Source organism: Falco biarmicus, chromosome 3 (genome assembly GCF_023638135.1).
Source record: "Falco biarmicus isolate bFalBia1 chromosome 3, bFalBia1.pri, whole genome shotgun sequence".
Lineage (NCBI taxonomy): Eukaryota > Metazoa > Chordata > Aves > Falconiformes > Falconidae > Falco > Falco biarmicus.
The window spans coordinates 6,400,933-6,420,661 of NC_079290.1; positions in this window are offsets into that span (position 1 = coordinate 6,400,933).

Consider the following 19,729-nt stretch of genomic DNA (forward strand, 5'->3'; position numbering starts at 1 on the left):
AGTGAAGGAGAATTCTGAAAGAGATCTGAGGAAAGCCCCAAAAATTTAGTGAGAATTTATGCTAACACCTGAGCTCCTAGAGAAGAGCCCTTCTCTACGGGTTGCTGTTTCACCCAGCTGGGCCTGTACATAAGCAGCAAAGGCCACAGCTTCTGCCTCCTTTAAGCTAACACACACCTGAAATTGAACTTGAGTGAACAGTCCTTGAAAAGGTTAGCATATCCAAGGTTAGCACTTCTGCAGGACACCTGAAAACGAAGTGAATATCTTGTTCTGCCTTTCTTTCTTATGTCTCATGAACCCATAGAGAACAGTACTACAATATGCTGCTCCTCTGGGAGGAAGCCTCAAAATCAACTTCAGACTTCAATGGTAAGCACCTGCTGTGTGTTTGCTCTGAAATACTTATCACATGAAACCAGTTTCAGTGGATTGAGGTTTAAGGTGTAAGCACACTGAGTAGAAAGAGGTTGCTCACAGCTATGTTTGTTTCTGTTAAAATGTCTTTTGATTACTTTTGCTTAATACAAATTTAGAGATAGCATTGCTCTTTGCTACTGCACCCTGAGAATCTGCTCTTTTATTCTTACTGTATTAGTCCAATATTTTCTTTCAACCAATTAAAAGCTTAACCTTTCAATTTGCACCCAATTAATAGCAAGATGCATCTTCTTTTAGCCAACATTGGGAAACATTTCCTTTGTTCATGATTCTAAAAAAGTCCTGAACTCCAAAACAGATGCTACATGATATGACACCTATACAATTGTTCCCATGTTGCAACAGGAAAAGCTTCTTAGATCTTTGAAATAATTAGGACTCAAGCAATGAGTGTTTCTTACCATAAGGTCTTACTGAATATATCTCAAACAATTTGAATTATGACATAATAATAATTTGCATGAGCTTAGGGCTGCCAGATTTCTTATTTGTTGAAGTGATAACCAATTCAGTATCATACAACAGACAATTATGACAGTCTTTTGTGCAAAAGTATGGGAAGAAAAGACAGCGTTGAGGGAGCAAGTTGGCTCACTTTGTAATACAGAAAAGATCATGATAAGTTTAATTTGTATATTTACTGTTTTTAAGATTACACAATTAAAATAAAAGAGTACTATAAAAGCGTAGAATCAAAGGAGGATGCTGAAAGAATAAATCAGTGGCTATGATTTTTTCAAAAGGTCCACACGGCAGTCCATTCCAAAGTAATGGCAAATGACAAAGGTAAGTCAGGGGAACACGTATCTAGCTTCTTGTGGTGGGTTGACCTTGGCCAGATGCCAGGTGCCCAACAAAGCCACTCTATCACTCCTCTTCAACTGGACAGTGGAGAGAAAATATCATTAAAAGCTCATGGGTCAATATAAGGACAGGGAAATCACTTAGCAGTTACCACTATGGGCAAAACAGACTCGACTTGGGGAAATTAGTTTAATGTATTACCATTCAAATCAGAGTAGGATAATGAGACAAATAAAACCAAAACTTAAAAACACCCTCCTCCCCATCCCTCGCTTCTTCCTAGGCTGAACTTCATTCCTGAATTCTCTACCTCCTCCCCCCCATGAGTGGCACAGGGGGACAGGGAATGGGGGTTCCAGTCAGTTCATCACGCGTTGTCTCTACTGCTCCTTCCTCCTCAAGGGGAGGGTTCCTCACACTCCTCCCTTGCTCCAGCCTGGGGTGCCTCCCACAGGAGACAGTTCTCCATGAACTTCTCCAATGTGAGTCCTTCTCATGGGCTGCAGATATTTACAAAATGCTTCAGCATGTGTCCCTTCCATGGGGTGCCGTCCTTCAGGAACAGACTGCTCCAGCACAGGTCCCCACAGGGTCACAAGTCCTGCCAGCAAACTTGTTTCAGTGTGGGCTCCTCTCTCCATGGATTCATAGTCTTGCCAGAAGCCTGCTCAAGCACAGCCTTCCCACAAGGTCTCAGCCTCCTCTGGACATCCACCTGCTCTAGCATGTGCTCCTCCATGGGCTGCAGGTTTGTTCTGTTGTTGCAGGTGATATGTTTCACTGTTAACCTCCACAGACTGTGGGGAACAGCCTGCCTCACCAAGGTCTTCACCATGTGCTGCAGGGAAATCTCTGTTCTGGTGTCTTAAGCACCTCCTCACCCTCCTTCACTGACCTTGGTGTCAACATAGTTGTTTCTCTTTCATAGTCTCACTCCTCTCTTTGGCTGCAATTTGTTGCTCAGGCTTTTTTTTTTCCACCTTCTTAAATATGTTATCCCAGACATGCTAACACCATCACTGATGGGCTCAGCCTTGGCTAGCGGCAGGTCCATCTTGGAGCCAGCTGGCATTGGGTCCATCAAATGTAGAGGAAGCTTCTAGCAGCTTCTCACAGAAGCCACCCCTGTAGCCCCTCGGCTACCAAAACCGTGCCACACAAACCAAATACACATCTTTACTTTGTCTTTGAAAATACCACCTGTACATCAACCACAAAATCAAGAGTTTCATTGCCATGCAGTCATAAATTTGACCAGTGGGCATTGCTGTGATTTGTCTCCTCTCCCTAGGATCTCTGAACATCCTCTTATAAAAACATAAAGTCTTGAATACACTTTCTTTAGATTTTTGGTTTTTCATTGGTGAAGATTTGCTTCAGTAATCATTAATGGACTTTGATCAACATCCATTATTATTTTTTGCCACTAATTCTATGAAGGTTTGGTTGTATGAACTGCACTGTGCATCAATGCAGCAAGCTACTTCTCCATAACTTAACCCATCACTGGCAGTGTAGGAACAATATGCACTCAGCTGCCTAAATAATGCCTCAGGATACCAGGAAGATTTGTTTACCTGGCTCAATCCCAATAGGATTCCAAGCAACAGAGAGGTTCAATCCCTGGTTTTCCACAGATTTATTTTATGAAACAAAGGAAGAAATTTAATTTTGTCTGTTGAACAGTTCTTCATGAGCTAATGGGAGGGATAATATCCTCCTCTTACCAGTTGACTGCTGCTTATTAAAGTTATACTAGAACTAGAGCAATTGAACACATAAACTTGTTGATGCACGGCTAAACTTACAATAGTATTAATGACATTACTGCCATGATTAGCGTAACTGCATTGGAGGGCTTCATTCTTTGGAACTGTCAATTGAGAACTTTTCAACAGCATTGAAGTATATGTTGAAAAACCCTAATTATAGCAAGAATGCAGACTTTTCCTGAAGGAAACATGAATCTAGGCTTTTTTTCTTTCACTAGAACTACTGAAAGTAGCACAGACATTTATCATTGGCCCTGACAATATCTCATAAAATCAATGTATCTGTAGTCTTGTTTTTGAACAACTGAGGTTGCCTTTTACCAAAAGCAAATCATGCACGTGCTTCAAATCTTAGAAGATATCCAGAGATGACAATACTACCTTATTTACTACTCAACTAACTGATTTGCTGTAAGGGTTCTAAATAGATTTAAAACTAATGATAAAGTCCAATATAGATAAAAAAACTTGACTGGAGGAAAAAGAGGTAGACTAAAGCATAAAAATCTGTGTGGGAATATAAAGGTTTGGGAAGGCTTATGCAATCAATATCACAGGAGACAAAACTCCAAAGACCCCCCCACCCTAATATTAAAGAAATATCTAAGGGACCCTTTCGAGACCAAATTTTTTAGCCAGTTGTGTGGGTTGACAGCTGTCTGAAAGGAACATTGAATACCTATTGTATGTAATAAAGCAATGAAATAAAGCAGTAATAAAATAATATCAAGGAACAAGAATACAGTCTGGTAGTTCACCCTTCTTCCACTTGATCAGTAGAGAAAATGACATGTCTTCCTCATATTGACTTTAAAAGTTGGGTAGGCTGTGCAAATAGTTGTTCCTCACATACCAGACTGCATCAAAAGAAATTATGTTCAAAGTCATATTTTTGCTCTAGGTCTAGTAGAACCTTAATCCTGGATGTTACACTGCTTGGTTTTGTGGTTTAAACATTTCCATTGACATTTACTGATACAAAGTAAAAGGAGAAAAATTACTCAGACTTCACAATTATTCCTAAGATTTCATATGTAATATTCATTTGCATATAAATATTATTTTACCAATTACCAGCAGTTTAGAAATCTTAAAGCTTTCTTAAAGAAAAGAAAAGAAAAACTCACAAAAAGGTGAATAAAGACTGAAAATATGAGTTGATAGTTGAGCATCAAGACAAATTGGAGAGCTAAAAGGATAAAGGAGCATTCTGTCTCAATGTAATTTGTATGTGCTTGCACTGAACCATTCAGGACATAGATTTTAAGTGTTGTAGACTAACTTCTAATCTGAATCATAAGTTTATTTAATGATTTTTTTAAATTATTATTGTTAGGTGTGCATTGTAGTTTTTACATTTGTCTGGGAATTTTCATGGTTTTTTCATTTTAGCTTTGTTCAGTGGGTAGTAAGTGCTTCCTGGATAAATGAAGTTAATAATTTGATCATTTCATTGTACTTAAATAAATAACAGACAAAACTGTGGAGTAAAAGATTATTTATTTTATCTTCTTTACTAACATGTCTAATATGTATCCAATTACACCACTTCAACTTGTTTTTCCCTGAAGAACATAAACAGAAAAATGTAGTTTGCTTAGAAAATATGGAAAAAAAAAGGAAGAATTACAGAATAATGAGAAATAAAGTTTATCACCTTGAAAAATGGCTTATGCTAAAAATAACAGAGAAAATAAAAAGCACTGTACCAGTTATACCAAGTACAGTAGGCCTATTCTGAGTGGGAAAATTAAAATGAAATCCTCTAATCTAAGTCAGTGTTAATAATGTCTGAACAGTTTTGCCTGATTGTGATCATCCTTTTCATTCCTGCTTTGCTTTCAGTCTTTTTCACATAAATGTATGTCTGGGTAATGCTGCTGGTTAATTTTTTTGCATTTAAAGCATCTTTCTGCTTTCTGAAATAAAATCCTTCATGATATTAGTTTATAATTGCATACTTTTTCCAAAAAAATAATTTTGTTCTTTCATTCGTGGTTGGAGTGTGTTTTTCTAGTGTGGCTAATGTCTGTTTATCTGTTGCTTTTATGCTGGCTCATTTTGATGAGATTCTGGGTTTTCTTTTCTTGTGGTATTCTTCCAATGTAGAATGCTCTCTTCTTAAAAATATATATATATTTAGAAATTCTTACCGTGAATAACTACTTATGGGTCAAAACCTCAAAAATGTGGCAGGCTTAGAGAAGAAACTCATGAAGGAGAGCTTTTTGACAATATCCTCAATTTTCAGAGCAACTAATGCCAGGTAAGTGAAGAAACCATGGGAGCTCTTCAGGCACTGTATTACCTGAAACTAGGAAGGCTCGAAACACTGAGTATGCCAAAGCTACCATTGCAATACTTAACTGGAAAATGTATGGTTTCAATATTAAGATTTACCCACTTAATATTTCCAATATATTCCAATAAAAGTTTCCAATATTAAAAAATCCCAAGATTTCTTACTTGAACATTTTTACTTTTTTGTGAAAAAGAATACCATCGTGAAATAATGAAATTTGGAAATACTAAGTAGAAGTACCTTGTGGTCCCTTGCAGGAAGTGAAACTAGGGTCTCTCCTGACTTCATACTTCATAGAACTCCATTCTTAATCATATTTTTTCCCCATAATGTATTCTGATCTTGTCTTTGAAAAGAAAGACAAAACAGCAGCTATTTTTCACAGACTTTTTCCTTATATATTAAAAAAAGAGAGGCTCAAACAACACATTTAGTTCTCTCAAAAAAATCATGCAAAGGTGTATTTTTTAAAAGTCAGCAATATTTCCTGTAGTTCAAGCCTTAAGAAGATTGAACTCCAAAGTGACACCACTTTTTCAGAACTAGTTGGAGGTACAGATTACAGTCTAGGTGAGAGAAATGCAAATTCTTTTCAGGAAATAAACTATTTTCCAAAATAAACAGTTCTGGACATTATACAGCTAGTTCACTAAATTATTGGAGATTTTTGAGATATGAATCCAAATTGCACCTTCCCAAAGTAATGTCATATTTTTGAATTGAGGTTTGGAGAATGGGACACTACCATTCCCTTTTCTTGGATGCAGTTGCACCTTTCATGGAATACTCCAATATTTTCATCAGACTCTACAATCTAATGAATAAGCCATTTACCTAACTGGACATCTGCATCGCATGCCCTGATTTAAAATGATAGTAAAGTGTTCCCTTAGACACACAATTTCAACAAAATAAAAGGAGAGTATCCCTGTTCCAAAATATCCTGAAGCATTCTAATGTAAGTCTTTGTGGGATTCAGACAGATAACAGATTTGAAAGACGTCTTCCACAACCTAGGTGAGTTACCAAACTACAAGACTAATAGACAAAAGCCAAAATCAAGTCTAGCACAGTCTATACTTTTCATTTCCATTGTCTTTCCTTTTACTGGAAGTGTCTGAAATAAAATCCACAAGCCTCGTTTCATGTTAAATAAAACTTATTTTCAGTATGAAGCTAATGTATTTATGTATTCATTTCAGTAGGGGCACTCCCTTACTGCTCAGATTTTCCCCTTCAGCTCACAAGCTCATAGAAAACCGATATCCATCCCATAATCCTAGTTAGAGGCACCAGAAATGGGAGTGGGTTTATAGCTGTTCAGAAACTGTCAAAGTGAAATTGTTTTACAGCTTGCTGCTGCTTTGCCTCCAAGCTCACTTGATTTTGTTCTTTGCTAGCTTATAGCATGTCAAACAACACAGCTTAACATGTTATACTCAACATTTCATCTGTTTCTCCTGTTCATTTTCACTCCCTTACTGCCCTCCCATGCTTCAGTGTCACATTTCTCATACAGTTCAATCTACATGGCCATAGAAACAATATAGTTTAATGTGCAGTAGTACACACCAATGCTGTGTCTGCTCTAACATCATACAAATAAGCATTAGAATATTATTTTACCTTCACAGGTTTCTGACAATTATCTCACAAGAAGAACATACAATGAAAATAGCATACTCAGCTCAGGAGGGATTCCAGACAAAATGGATATGCAACAGTCTATGCCAAAAATTGAGTACTGAGTTGAAACAAAATGTTGTGTTTTTTGGTTTTTTTTTAATTATTATTATTATTTAAGAAGTAAAGGATAGGTGGGTAGAGAACCAAAAAGCTCATACCATCTCTGGTGTTCTTTTTTCTTCTGTGTTCCTAGTGAAGGGAATTGGATGTCCCAGTACTGTCAGAGGTTCTTAGGGTTCAGGGCTTCTGTTTTTCCTTCCATCTTCATCATTGTAGATGTTAATTCTGTACAACTTTTTAATAAAAACTTTTATTCTACCTAGAAAATTTAATTGTTTAATACTGAATGTGCAAATTCAAAGAAATGAGTTAAATACTTTCACTTTTCTTCTTCTCTCCAGAGGAGATGCCTATTAAATTGGCAGTGATAGAATGATGGCACATTACACACACACATTTATTCAGTGAAAAGATCTGGCATAGCATTTGGTGAGAAAGTAATTACACTCTGTGTTAACACAATATGCATGGTATGGCACTGATTGAACATTGAGTTATGTTTGATGTCAGTCATTTCTGGTCGGTTTTTTTCCCCTTTACTGACTGCATATATTACTAAAGTACTGGAAAAGGGGAAGAAAGGAAAAAAAAAAAGAGAGAAAGTAACATGGTAGTGGTGTTTTTGTTTTTTTTTTACAGATTTTAAGAGTGGTAATAAATAATATTTAATTATTTTCTCTGGAAGATTTAAACAACAAATGCAATCCCAAGACATTATCCCAATGGAGGAGGCACTAATACCTTGTTGTTTCCCAGCACAAGTGGCAGGGGTTTGTAGCTGGAACACTTTGCAGTAATTCCTTGCCTCCTGAACCAAGGTGGTGGTGGTGGGGGGGTGTACCATTTCCAGCACTTCAGAATGCAATATGAGATTTTTTCAGAATTGTTACATTCATACTTCTTAAAAATTTTCATTATTAACAAATTTCAAATAATGTCTCTTTATAATAGGCAGACTTTTAGCAGTGCCTGTTTATTTTATCAAGATTTTTTTATCTGGTTATTTCATGATGAGAAAAACATCATACACACCCACTGATTTTGACACTGATTAAGTTTCAAAGTAACAGTTTCAAATGATGGGGAGAAAAAATCACCAAAACCTAAAGCATCTGTCATTTTATTTTAACTGAGACCTGGTTCATACTTATTCATAACAGATGGGAACATTTAATACTATGTACCTTTTCAAGTTTCATATTGTTTAGACCAACCAAGTCTCTTCAGAGATTTCAAGGTTAAAGTTGCTTCCTTAACTATTATTAATACCTTTGTAGCCAGCTGATTCTCTAAGGGTATGTGATGAGCTGAGAGTGGATGTACTGAAATCTAATGCCTTTTTTATCACTGAGATAGTGACATTATGGTAACATTCATAAAGTATCTCTGAAATCTGATAATAGTGGATTTTTTGTCCCTACAAAAAGACGTGGGAATCTTCTCCTATAAACCAGATTTTATTAGAAAATCATCCTTTGGAAGCTAAGAAAGTGTCTGGAATCCAGTACAAAATCCTTAATTCTTTAGGTACTCCAAACAACGGGGCTTTTAAACAAGCAGCTTCAACCCCTTACTACTTGAAAAGACCTTCAAGACTCCTTGGCCAGTTACCACTGCTAGTTTTCCCATATAATGAGATTTCTTGTGTATCATTAAACTCCATATCCCTTAAGACAGTCTTATGGGATCCAAGGGTTTTGCTGCATTTTTTTTTTGCTGTAACCGGGCATTTTTCCAAATATCTAGCTGAGCAGATTTTCAGACTTCCAGGAACACAATTACTGACCATATTTTCATAACAGTCCTGAGCATGTACAGAACATGCAGTGAAACTGAATGCTTTCTCACTTTTCATATGACATATAGTACATCCATCCTGTGCAGGCAGCTTTTCCTGGCATAATGCATTAACATTCCTGTGTCTGGACAGTTTATTTCCTTCCATCTCCTACATTTTCTGTTCATACACTGCTACTGTGGTGTAGCCTGCTACTGTCTTCTGTCTTTCAGAACAGAACGTATTTCAGAAAGGTGTATTAGAAGACCACAAATCCCAAGAGCTAGACAATTTTGTTTTTCTTGGACCAAATATTGTATTTATATCTCTATTACAATTGTACATGCCTCCCTCACTACTCTGGGACCAGTATGACATGGCTGTTTTTTTCAGAGTTACTTTTTCCTTCAAAATATTTTTCTTGCTATTTATTCATCATTTGGCCATGACTTTAAACAGATGGAGCCTCAGTTGGTGTCCAAGGCCTTATTTAGATTGAGTCCTTGAAGATGCTTGATTTTAAACTCTGCATATTCCATTTCTGGTTGTGATAAACTTTAACGGATAATTACAAGACATCTAGCAAGAAACGATGTACTTTATCTGAATGATCACTGACTGGAGCTTCACAGATCTTTTCTCTACCATAGATACCGTAGTTCTTTACTATTGCTTCAAAACACTACTGAATGATATTTTTTTTTCTGTTTCCTGGGAGATTAATGCATATCTTTACTGATCAGAAGCTCATGAGATTTGGATATCTTGGCACAGTATGCTAACAAATTGGCACAATGTTTAAAAAAGGGATATATTTATCTATCTTACTATCAAGTTGTATACTAACAGCAGTGGAACAGTCCATAACTCAAAGAGGGGCTGTAGTGCTATTATTGACTTGTGTTTTAGGTAAACTTAAGAACTTTCATACTTTCATTGACAAATAACAAGAGCTGCAGAATAAAGAATGGCAAATAGACGTTTGAAAGTCTTAGCAATAATCATGTCGATAGTCTTCCTCTATTTTTAGAGCAAAGATTTAGCTTACACACCTTTAGATACTTTTCTATAGTTTAGTGTTTTACATTTTTAATTTATTATGTGGTTTTCATACCCTTGTCTCAATTTCTTAGAAAACCATACATACATTATCCTCAGCAAGGATATTCTGAAACATCACTCTTCATGTAGTTGCGGCTGCTATAGAGTTCATGAACTCACATCAACAAGGATTACTTGATCAATTAGGGTCAGAGGATTCAGATTCAAGACAGAGGTCCCAAAAAGCCAAAGGTGATGACTGTGACAATTTATGGACTTGAATCTTAACCTGTTTAAACACAACAAAAAGTAGAGTTCACACAGAAGCTAAGACACTACATTTTGTATCAAGCCTCCATGAAAGTCTCAGCTTCTTCAGCAATGCCAGGTCATTGTTCATGAATGATGCTGAGCCATTTCTACTTGCAGTAAAACCCAAGCTGTTAACAGAGAGAATAAACAGATATTCATCTTTCCATGTTTTCCAGATATCTAAAATGTCTATAGGAAGGACAAGATGTGGAAAGGAGGTAGGATCATAAGGAAAAGGGATGCTGAATTCATAACTGAGTAGAAACAAATGTTAAAAAAGAGAGCTTTTGGGACATCAAGACTTATTGAGAGTATAGGCGAGAGAAAGATTACATGGAAAGAAAAAGTTTATAAGAGACAGGGATGCTTTGTTGAAATTTAATTTTGATTCAATTTGACTTCAGAGAGTCAAGTCCAATGGTACCTTATCACTCTCTCTTTTCTTACATCCGTGAATATAAAATATTTCAAAACACCCAGCTAAATACTTGTGATGGCTGGGTTCATTACTATGAATACTATGAAAACGCTCTATCCTACCCCCTATCTATGCACATATTTGGGTTTGTATTCTGTACTGTTAGATTAAAATTAGTAAGTTTTATGTACATAAGAAACATATGCAAAAAAACCCTCCATACTGAAAATAGAAAACATCAGAAATAAGGAGCCAATTTGCCTAGACAGGAGATGAACTTTATACTTGTATGCTGTGCAGAGGAGCTAACAAATAACTCTCCTCATCTTCAGGATGCTGATTATAGTTTGTATTGTGTAGGGACTTGCAGGTGCACATGCATGTACCTAAGAAACACATGTACATAATTAGGTATACGTACAGAAGACAGGAAGCAAGTGTGGTTGTGTAAATACCCAGAAGTGCTAATTGCATTATTGTGTTATGTTTATCATCTACTTTAAAAGATTCATCTAGGCCTCCCTATGTCACTTCAATGCATGTGCAAGAATGTACACACATATAAACAACATTAAACACAAAAGCGCTGAGACAAGCACCTCCAGTGCTGGCACAATCAGCAATGGAGTGCTCTAGTGCAGTGCACATGGGGGCTTCCCAAACCGGGGGAACCTCAGGGGAGCCCCCAGCTCATGCCACAGTGGCTAACAGTGCCTGGGTGGGGCCAGGAGCAATGGCAGCCAACCCCCCCCCCCCCCCCCCCCCCCCTATAAAAGAAGCCCCTAGAGAGCACTAGTGGTCAAGAGCACCACAAAAGGGTGGGTAAACGGCATGGTGCGTTAGCAAGGGCATGGCGCGGCCATCTGTGTGGCAGTTCGAGCAGAAGGGTGTGCAGCAAAGGTGCTGAAGCTCTACCAGTTCAACCAGGGAGCAATGATACCCACCCAGCAGAAAGCCATGTCCACTCTAAGCTCTGCACCCACCACTACCGACGCAGCTGCCCGGACAGAGCTCCGGTGGGAAGAAGCTGCCACCCAGGAGCCGGGCTGCAGGCTGTGCCCTGCTCTTGTGCCAGTACCAGACGGCAGCAGTGAGCACAGCCCTGGGAGGTGCGCCCAGGTACAGGAACTCCTCCACTCAGTGACACAGCTCCAGGAGGAGGTCAGTAGGTTGGGGAGTGTCAGGGAAAGTAAGAGAGAGGGAGATTACTGGAATCGCATCTTGCCTTCTCTGGGGCAAGCCCAACAGGAAGATAGGACACATAATACAGAAGAACCCCTATCCTCTCTCTGCCAGCCTGAACACAGTGCTTTAAAAGATAGGCAGCAATGGCAACAAGTTCCTGCCTGGCCAACAGGTGTGTCTCCTCTGTGACTGCCCCACCTTCCCAGGTGTCTGTGCATAACAAGTACAAGGCTGTGCAAATGGAACCAACCAATAACGAGGATGACGTTTCATCTATCTTGGAGGTGTTGCCAAGGTTAAGCTGGACTATGCCCTGCATCAAAACTACTTCCATTAAAGAAAAGAAGACAGGACATTGTCATAGAAGACTCTCTCCCGAGGGAAACAGAAGGTCCAATATGCAGACCATATCCACTTCTTATGGAAGTTTGCTGGCTCCTTGGGGCCTGGGCTAAAGATGTGAAAAGAGGTTCCTGCCCTGGTATAGCCCTCAGGTTATCATCCATTACTGATTTTCCAGGTAGGCAGCAATGAAGTTGCAACAAGAAGTTTGAGGGCAATCAAGACAGGCTTTAGGGTCTTGGCATGACTGGGTAAGGGATCAAGAGCACAGGGAGTGTTCTCATCTAACCATTCAGTTGCAGGCAATGGCGAAGGAAGAGACAGAAAGAGCCAGCAGATCAATACCTGGCTCCAGGCATGAAGTCACTGGCAGAATTTTGGATTTTTTCATCATGGGTCAGTTTACATGACACCAGGACTGCTTGCAAAAGATGGGGTACATCTGTCTCAAAGGGTGAAAAAGATCTTTGTGCAGCAGTTAGCAGGGCTCATTGAAAGATCTTTAAACTAGATTTGAAGAGGGAAAGGGATAAACCCAGGCTCACCAGACCTAAGCCTGAGGTCAGCAGACGAAGGTTTGAAGGATGGCGTGCTAACAAGGTCCTTTGGTCTGCCATCTACAGTGGAGGCAGGGCATGAAAACCCAAGTGGTAACAAAGATGCAGGGGTTATTAATGTGTTAGAAACCATGGAAGTGCATAGAAATTCACACAGAAATTTTCACACAGAAATTAGCATTTCTCTCCCCAAAAGGGTGGCGGGATCAATAGCCCAACTGAGGTGCATCTACACTAACGCATGCAGCACGGACAAGAAACAGGAGGAGGTGGAAGGCATTGTGTAGCAGGAAAACTATGACATAGTTGCCATCATGGAAACATGGTGGGATGATTCGCATGAGTGGACTGCTGCAATGGATGGGTATAAACTCTTCAGAAGGGACAGGCAAGGAAGGAGAGGTGGTGGGGTAGTCCTGTATGTTACAACCTTTTGATTGTCTAGAGCTTAATGATGGTGATGATAGGGTTGACTTTTTATGGATAAGAATAAGGAGGGAGACCAACAAGGCAGATATCTTGGTGGGAGTATGTTATAGACCACCCAACCAGGATGAAGAGGCAGATGAAATATTCTCTAAGCATCTGGGAGAAGTCTCACCATCACTAGCCCTGGTTCTCTTTAGGGGACTTCAACTTATTAGATGTCTGCTGGAAATGCGATACAGCAGAGAGGAAACAGCCTAGGGGGTTCCTGGCATGTGTAGAAGGGAAATCCTTGACAGCTGGTGAGTGATCCGGCTAGGGAAGGCGCTCCACTGAACCTGTTGCTCACAAACAGAAAAGGACTTGTGGGTGATGTGATGTCTGGAGGCCATCTTGGGCATAGTCATCATGTTATGATAGAGTTGTTGATTCCTGGAGAAGGAGGGGGCTCAGCAGAACTGCCACCTTGGACTTACGGAGGGCACACTTTGGTCTGTTCAACAGCCTGGTTAACATAGTCCCTTAGGAGACAGTCCTGAAGACAAAGGAGTCCAGGAAGGGTGAACATTCTTCAAGAAGGAAATATTAAAGATGCAGGAGCAGGTTGTCCCTATGTGCTGAAAGACATGTCAGGGAAGAAAACCAGCCTGGCTGAACAGAGCTTTGGCTGGAAGTCAGGAAAAAAAGCAGAGTTTATGACCTTTTGAACAAGAGGCAGGCAACTCAGGAGGACTACAAGGATTTTGTGAGTCTATGCAGGGAGAAAATTAGAGGGGACAAAGCCCAGCTAGAACTTAATCTGGGTACTGCTGTAAAAGGTAATAAAAATTGTTCTATAAATACATTAACAACAAAAGGAGGGCTCAGGAGAACCTCTATCCTTTATTGGACATGGGAGTAAACATAGTGGCAAAGGCTGAGGAAAAGGCTGGTTACTCAATGCCTTCTTTGCCTCAGTCTTTAATGGTAAGACCAGCTGTCGTCCAGGTACCCAGGTACTGAGCTGGAAGACAGGGATGGGGAACAGAATGAAAGAATTTGATCTGTCTGTTACTGATTCAGATTACTTTACACATTCAGAAGAAAATAGCTAAAATAAAGAACAAAATCAAAACCAGCTGAAATCAAAAACTTTGTCTTATACCTCATGAAATACCTGTATTTGTGCAAAGCGATTATAAAAATTTGTAGTCTTAGATAGTTCACAAGCTACAAGACAACTGAATGGTTCTCTGATGTTTTCTTTGTCTTTCAAAAATAAAGATGGAGCAGGAGTGACATGAGTATTATAGCTGAATTTTTTGTGGTTCAACCCCAGTCAGCAACTAAGTACCACACAGCCACTTGCTTACTCCCCCTGACGCTGGTGGAATGGGGAGGAGAACCAGAAAAAGTTGAAAGCTGTAGGCTGTCGGAAGAACAGTTTAATAATTGAAATAAAGTAAAAATAATAATAATATTAATAACACTAACAACAACAGTATTAATTGTAATGAAGAGAGGGAGAGAGGGAAATAAAATCCAAGGGTAAAAAACAAAAAGAACAAAAAAACCCCACCAAACCAAAACACACAAAAAACCCTTAAGTGATGCAGAATACAATTGCTGACTACTCCACTGACCAATGCCCAGCCAGTCCCTGAGCAGTGATCGGCTCCTCCCAGCCAACTCCCACAGTTTATATACTGAGTATGATGTCTTATGATATGGAATATCACTTTGGTCAGTTTGGGTCAGCTGTTCTGGCTCTGATCCCTCCAGGATTCTTGGGTACCTGCTCACTGGCACTGCATGGGAAACTTGAAAAGTCCTTGACAGGGTAAGCACTACTTAGCAACAACTGAAACATCAGTGTGTTACCAACATTATTCTCATTCTAAATCCAAAACACAGCACTGTACCAGCCATTAAGAAGAAAATTAACTCTATCCCAGACAAAACCAGGACAGAATTTTTTGGTGATATATATATTATCCAGCCATTCCTGTCAAAATTTGATTGTCTCAGTTAGTCCTCGGCTAATTTAACTACAGTGTTAAACCTGTCAGTGGTACCCTTTGTGCAGTAATTGAACGGTGCTAAGGAGCTTCATGACCTTTGAAAATGCCAGCTCCCAACCAGGACCTGACGTAAAGTCTTTGCAAGCACACACATCCTTCTACAAAACGTAACTGCTGCAGCTGTCACACTCAATTTTTTCTAATGTCAAACTCAGTTTTTCTTGAGTTTGGCATATTGAATTCTGTGCGTACTGGTAGATGAGAAGACCTTTTATTTATTTCATTTAATGTTTTTTAGATGCATAATTGACTCCATAGTGTTGAAATGCTTTTTTCTAAAGAGTGAAGGATAATGTCTTCTTTCTGGCTACCTCCTAAGGCTTATATATTAGTGGTTGCCACCTGAAATTGGAGAGTTTCCACTTCCTGTTAGTATGTTACTTCACCTGAAGAATTTCAGCATTTATTCTCACAACAGCATTTAATAGAATAGGTTATCTGGCTCCTTAAATTGTTTATGTTCCTATTATAACAAAGTTCAAGAAAGGTTCTTATGCTGAAGAGGTGCTACACTGAAAAAGATCTGTTCATGATCCTGTTTTATTAGTCTCATATGCATATGTTTTTCTGTATTACTATATAATAAACCAGTATTTTCTCACAAAGAATACAAGGTTACAAAAGAATATGAATCATAGGTAAAAGCAGGTAGTATTTCACACTTCAGATTCTGAGTTCAGTGGGAATTGTTTCAGGTAGTTTTCGGGAACACTGAAGAAGGAGTCAATGCCCGTTCTTACACGTTTGACACCTCTGACAAATATTGTAATTAACCCTTAAGAAAGAATGAAAATAAGTATGTATAGTTAACAGCAAAATACGTTATTGAGAGAAATCTTCTGGCAGCATGGGAGAGAGACTGCAATGGAAGACAGAAAAATAACAGAAGACAGAAAAAAACAAAGGTGAACAGAGCTATAGAAAAAGAACAACTGGTTTGAAAATCATTTTAATAATAGACTTGTTGGGGTCTAGCTGCTACATCCAAAAATAACCAAAATTATATTAATCGTAAGAAAATTTAATTTCACTCTTCTAGTTACTTATTTGTTTTCCTGGCTGAAAACAATGAAATATCATCTATTAACAGTAAGAATGTTTCAAATTAATTTTCTTCCCTGGTCAGGAGGTAATATTTCCACAAGAGTATCTCTACCAGACTTTGTATATTCAGAATGGGTGCTCCATCAGCTACTTCTGCTGGAGCTATGTTATATTACCTGAAGTAATTCCATTCAGGTGAGAAAAGGATAGAGAATCGTGGCCTCAGAATTAGGACAATAGCTTGAAGATAGATTATTTTGATTCCAGCTTGTGATGCAATAACAATTAATTTCAAATAGACAATATCAACAGGCAGGAATACAATACCTCATACAGAATGCCTTGTTGCATGTGTTTAGCGCATTTTCCCTAGCAAGGTGGAGCCATGAGCTTCTATTCCCTGAAGAGAGGTAGTAAGTTTCTGAGTCTTTGAGTAGAGAGGATGGAATGGCACAGAATTATAACCTTGTTGCAAAGACCAAGCCATGGAGAAGAAATGTTTTTCTCCAGCAGTATTATTCAGCATTTTTTCCAAACCCGTGATGAACACTAGGACTGCTGAAAATTTATTTTACAGAAAAATTATTGTCTTTATAATTTCAACAAGTTAATATGTTAAGATTCATCAGCTGACTCTGAAATATTTGGTGATTTCTATTACAACAAGAATCTAAAGCAGAACAATAAAAACATTTTTACCTGAGGACTGAAGAAAAAGGTTAAAAAATAATATTATAAAATAACATAATAATGTAATCACTTTCAAGAATTCCAGTGCATTGATATCTCAAGTGGAATTCAATGGGAAATCAGACAAGTACAAGGAAAATCTTCCTTATCTTCTCTCCACATAATGCCTTCTCTAAGCAAATAGTAAAAGTACTTTACATATGAGATGTTCAGTATTCCTAAAACCAAGTAGGATCTCAGTTTTTGTTATGACCACAACCTAGAATGCCAACAGCACTCCCAAAGCCTTCAAAACTCTAACCTTGAAAACTACAGAACAGCTCTTGCATAATCTTACTACTGTATTGGTTTTTTTGTATGTATAAGATACACATAGATTTACTCTTTAAAATAAAACAGATTCATGTACACCTTTCTCCCTTACAGAGGTTGAGTCTTTGAATTACACTACCCATCAATGGCCTAATCATGTTCATCCACATTTTATTGACATATACTGTTTCTTGAAAGTATTAACACCCTCCATTGAGCTGTTCTGCAGACTGTTTTCAACCAAAAAATATGAAAACATGAAGTCTTTTTCAGTTTGAACAAAATCAACAGACTGCAAAGCATTTAGAGAAACACTTTCAAGTTAGGAAACTGTGACCTTTATCTAAGCAATCCATGCCACACCCTAGCAGTAACAAATTTCTTCAGACAAAAAGGTTTTTGGTTGAGATTTTTCAGTTGTGTTGTCCTGAACTGGGTTAGAACTTCCTACGTAAAGTTTCCTTCAGGAACCAACTTATATATCTTCTGTCTTCCACATATATTTTCCCACGATACATGCACAATAATATAGGTTAAAATGCCAACTATATTTGTTCAGTTTGAAGCTAAAAGAAAAATGTATTACTATTATTTTGCCAGATATGCCCCTATAGTACCTTAGTCATGGCATAAAAAAATTGTGTCATGCTGTGGTCAAAAGATGGGAGGGCTAAGGTAAACTCTGGAACTGTGCACTGTACAAGAAAGTCATTCAGGCCCTCATGGAAACTGAAACTTAGGTAACTAGCACCGTCTGGTTTCTTACTTGTATTATCTTTATACAAGCGTATGAAAGAATCTTGTTATTAGAGGTACTCTACTGTGCTAAGTATGTACACACAGTAAAACTTAATCCCTAATACAAATACTCTGTCTTCAAACTAAAGCCAACACACAGAGATCAGGAAGCAGAAAAAAATAATCAGCTAAATTCAGAGCAAAGCTGAAGCACCATAAACACAGAGAGAGAGGGAATGGTACAGGGTCACTTACAGGCAGAAAGGCAAGCAGAAGACCTGGCTGGGGGGGTTTATTTATTGCATTTACTAGCAAGAAAACCATGTAGATGATGTACTTTTAGGCTTTGGTCTGTATCAACCTCACAGAGTAGGTATACTAAAACCATGCATTACTGTGATTATACGTATCCAATGTTTTGGTCTGGATTCCACATCCTGAATATATCCCTAGGTTCCTCTTTATAGCACTCAGGGTTAGATCAAATAACTTTTATAATCTTAATATCAAAAACATGAATATAGCTCAAATCCAAGACTCACAATGATGCTAATCATTCTTATTTTCCATTAGAAAGTTCTTTGAAGTTATTATTTGGTTTCACCTGTATGACAAGCCAAAAAGAAAAAATTAGCAGTTTTATATACACACACTTGTATAAACATCTTCTGCTAGAATTTACAAAAAATATAGAATGAAAATCAACAGTCTGAGATAAAGTACAGTTTGCCATGAAGCAAAACATGAACAACACAATTTTGTGAACTAACATTTAAGCAAAAATTATTTATATCACTAAGAGTACAGGCCTGATCAAAAAAACAATAAAGTTAATCAAAATACACCCATTGATTTCAGTGCATTTTCGGTCAGTCCCTTTGTTTGTATCAGTAATAGTCTCATAGTTTGCTGCTAGTCTTTGACAGGTACTTTGCATGTTATTTATCAGAAAGGTTGATATATTAAAATTGCAAGTTTATGACATTGTAATTTAGTTTGTAAGATTTTATGAACAGTAAAATGTTCTGTCACAGCTACTTCTTCATAAATGTCACACTTTATACAAAATTTGCCTGCAATAAAATGAAAATTATACTTTCTGGGCCTTTATTTTTTTCATTGTGACATCTAGGAATTTAGTAAACTGTAGAGTGGAATTCTGCTCCTGATGTTTTGCCAAGAGTCTATTGTATTGGTATTTTCCACAGCAGTGCTTGAATTCTTATGTGCTGGACATTAGACATCATGTCTGGGAAGAAAAAAAAAATATCTAAGAAAAGCCTTTTATGTTTCAGAGCATTTTAGAAATAGTACTTGAATTCTTATGTGCTGGACGTTAGACATCACCTCTGGGAAGAAGAAAAGATCTAAGAAAAGCCTTTTATGTTTCACAGCATTTTAGAAATAAATTTGCATTCCTTCATCACCTCAGTGATGATTTTCTGTAAGACATTCCTGGCAATCAAGAATGTCCTCTGAACACAGTCATATTGCACTGCTAGTGGTCTGAAAGCCAAAGACATGAGAGTGGAAGTATAAATTCTCCAATGAAAGCAATTGTCCCTGTGATGCATGTAGGTAAACATCATAGCCGTCAGGATTTCTTCAGAGGTGACTGCCCAGGTAAACTGCCTATTATTGAAGATTTAGTTTACTTGAACTTGAATTTCCTTGAAATATTGTTTCTCCCTCCCTCACAAGCTTAGGTTGGTACAATTTTACAGTGATTCCTACTTCAGTGCCTGTTTCACAGGCCTGACCT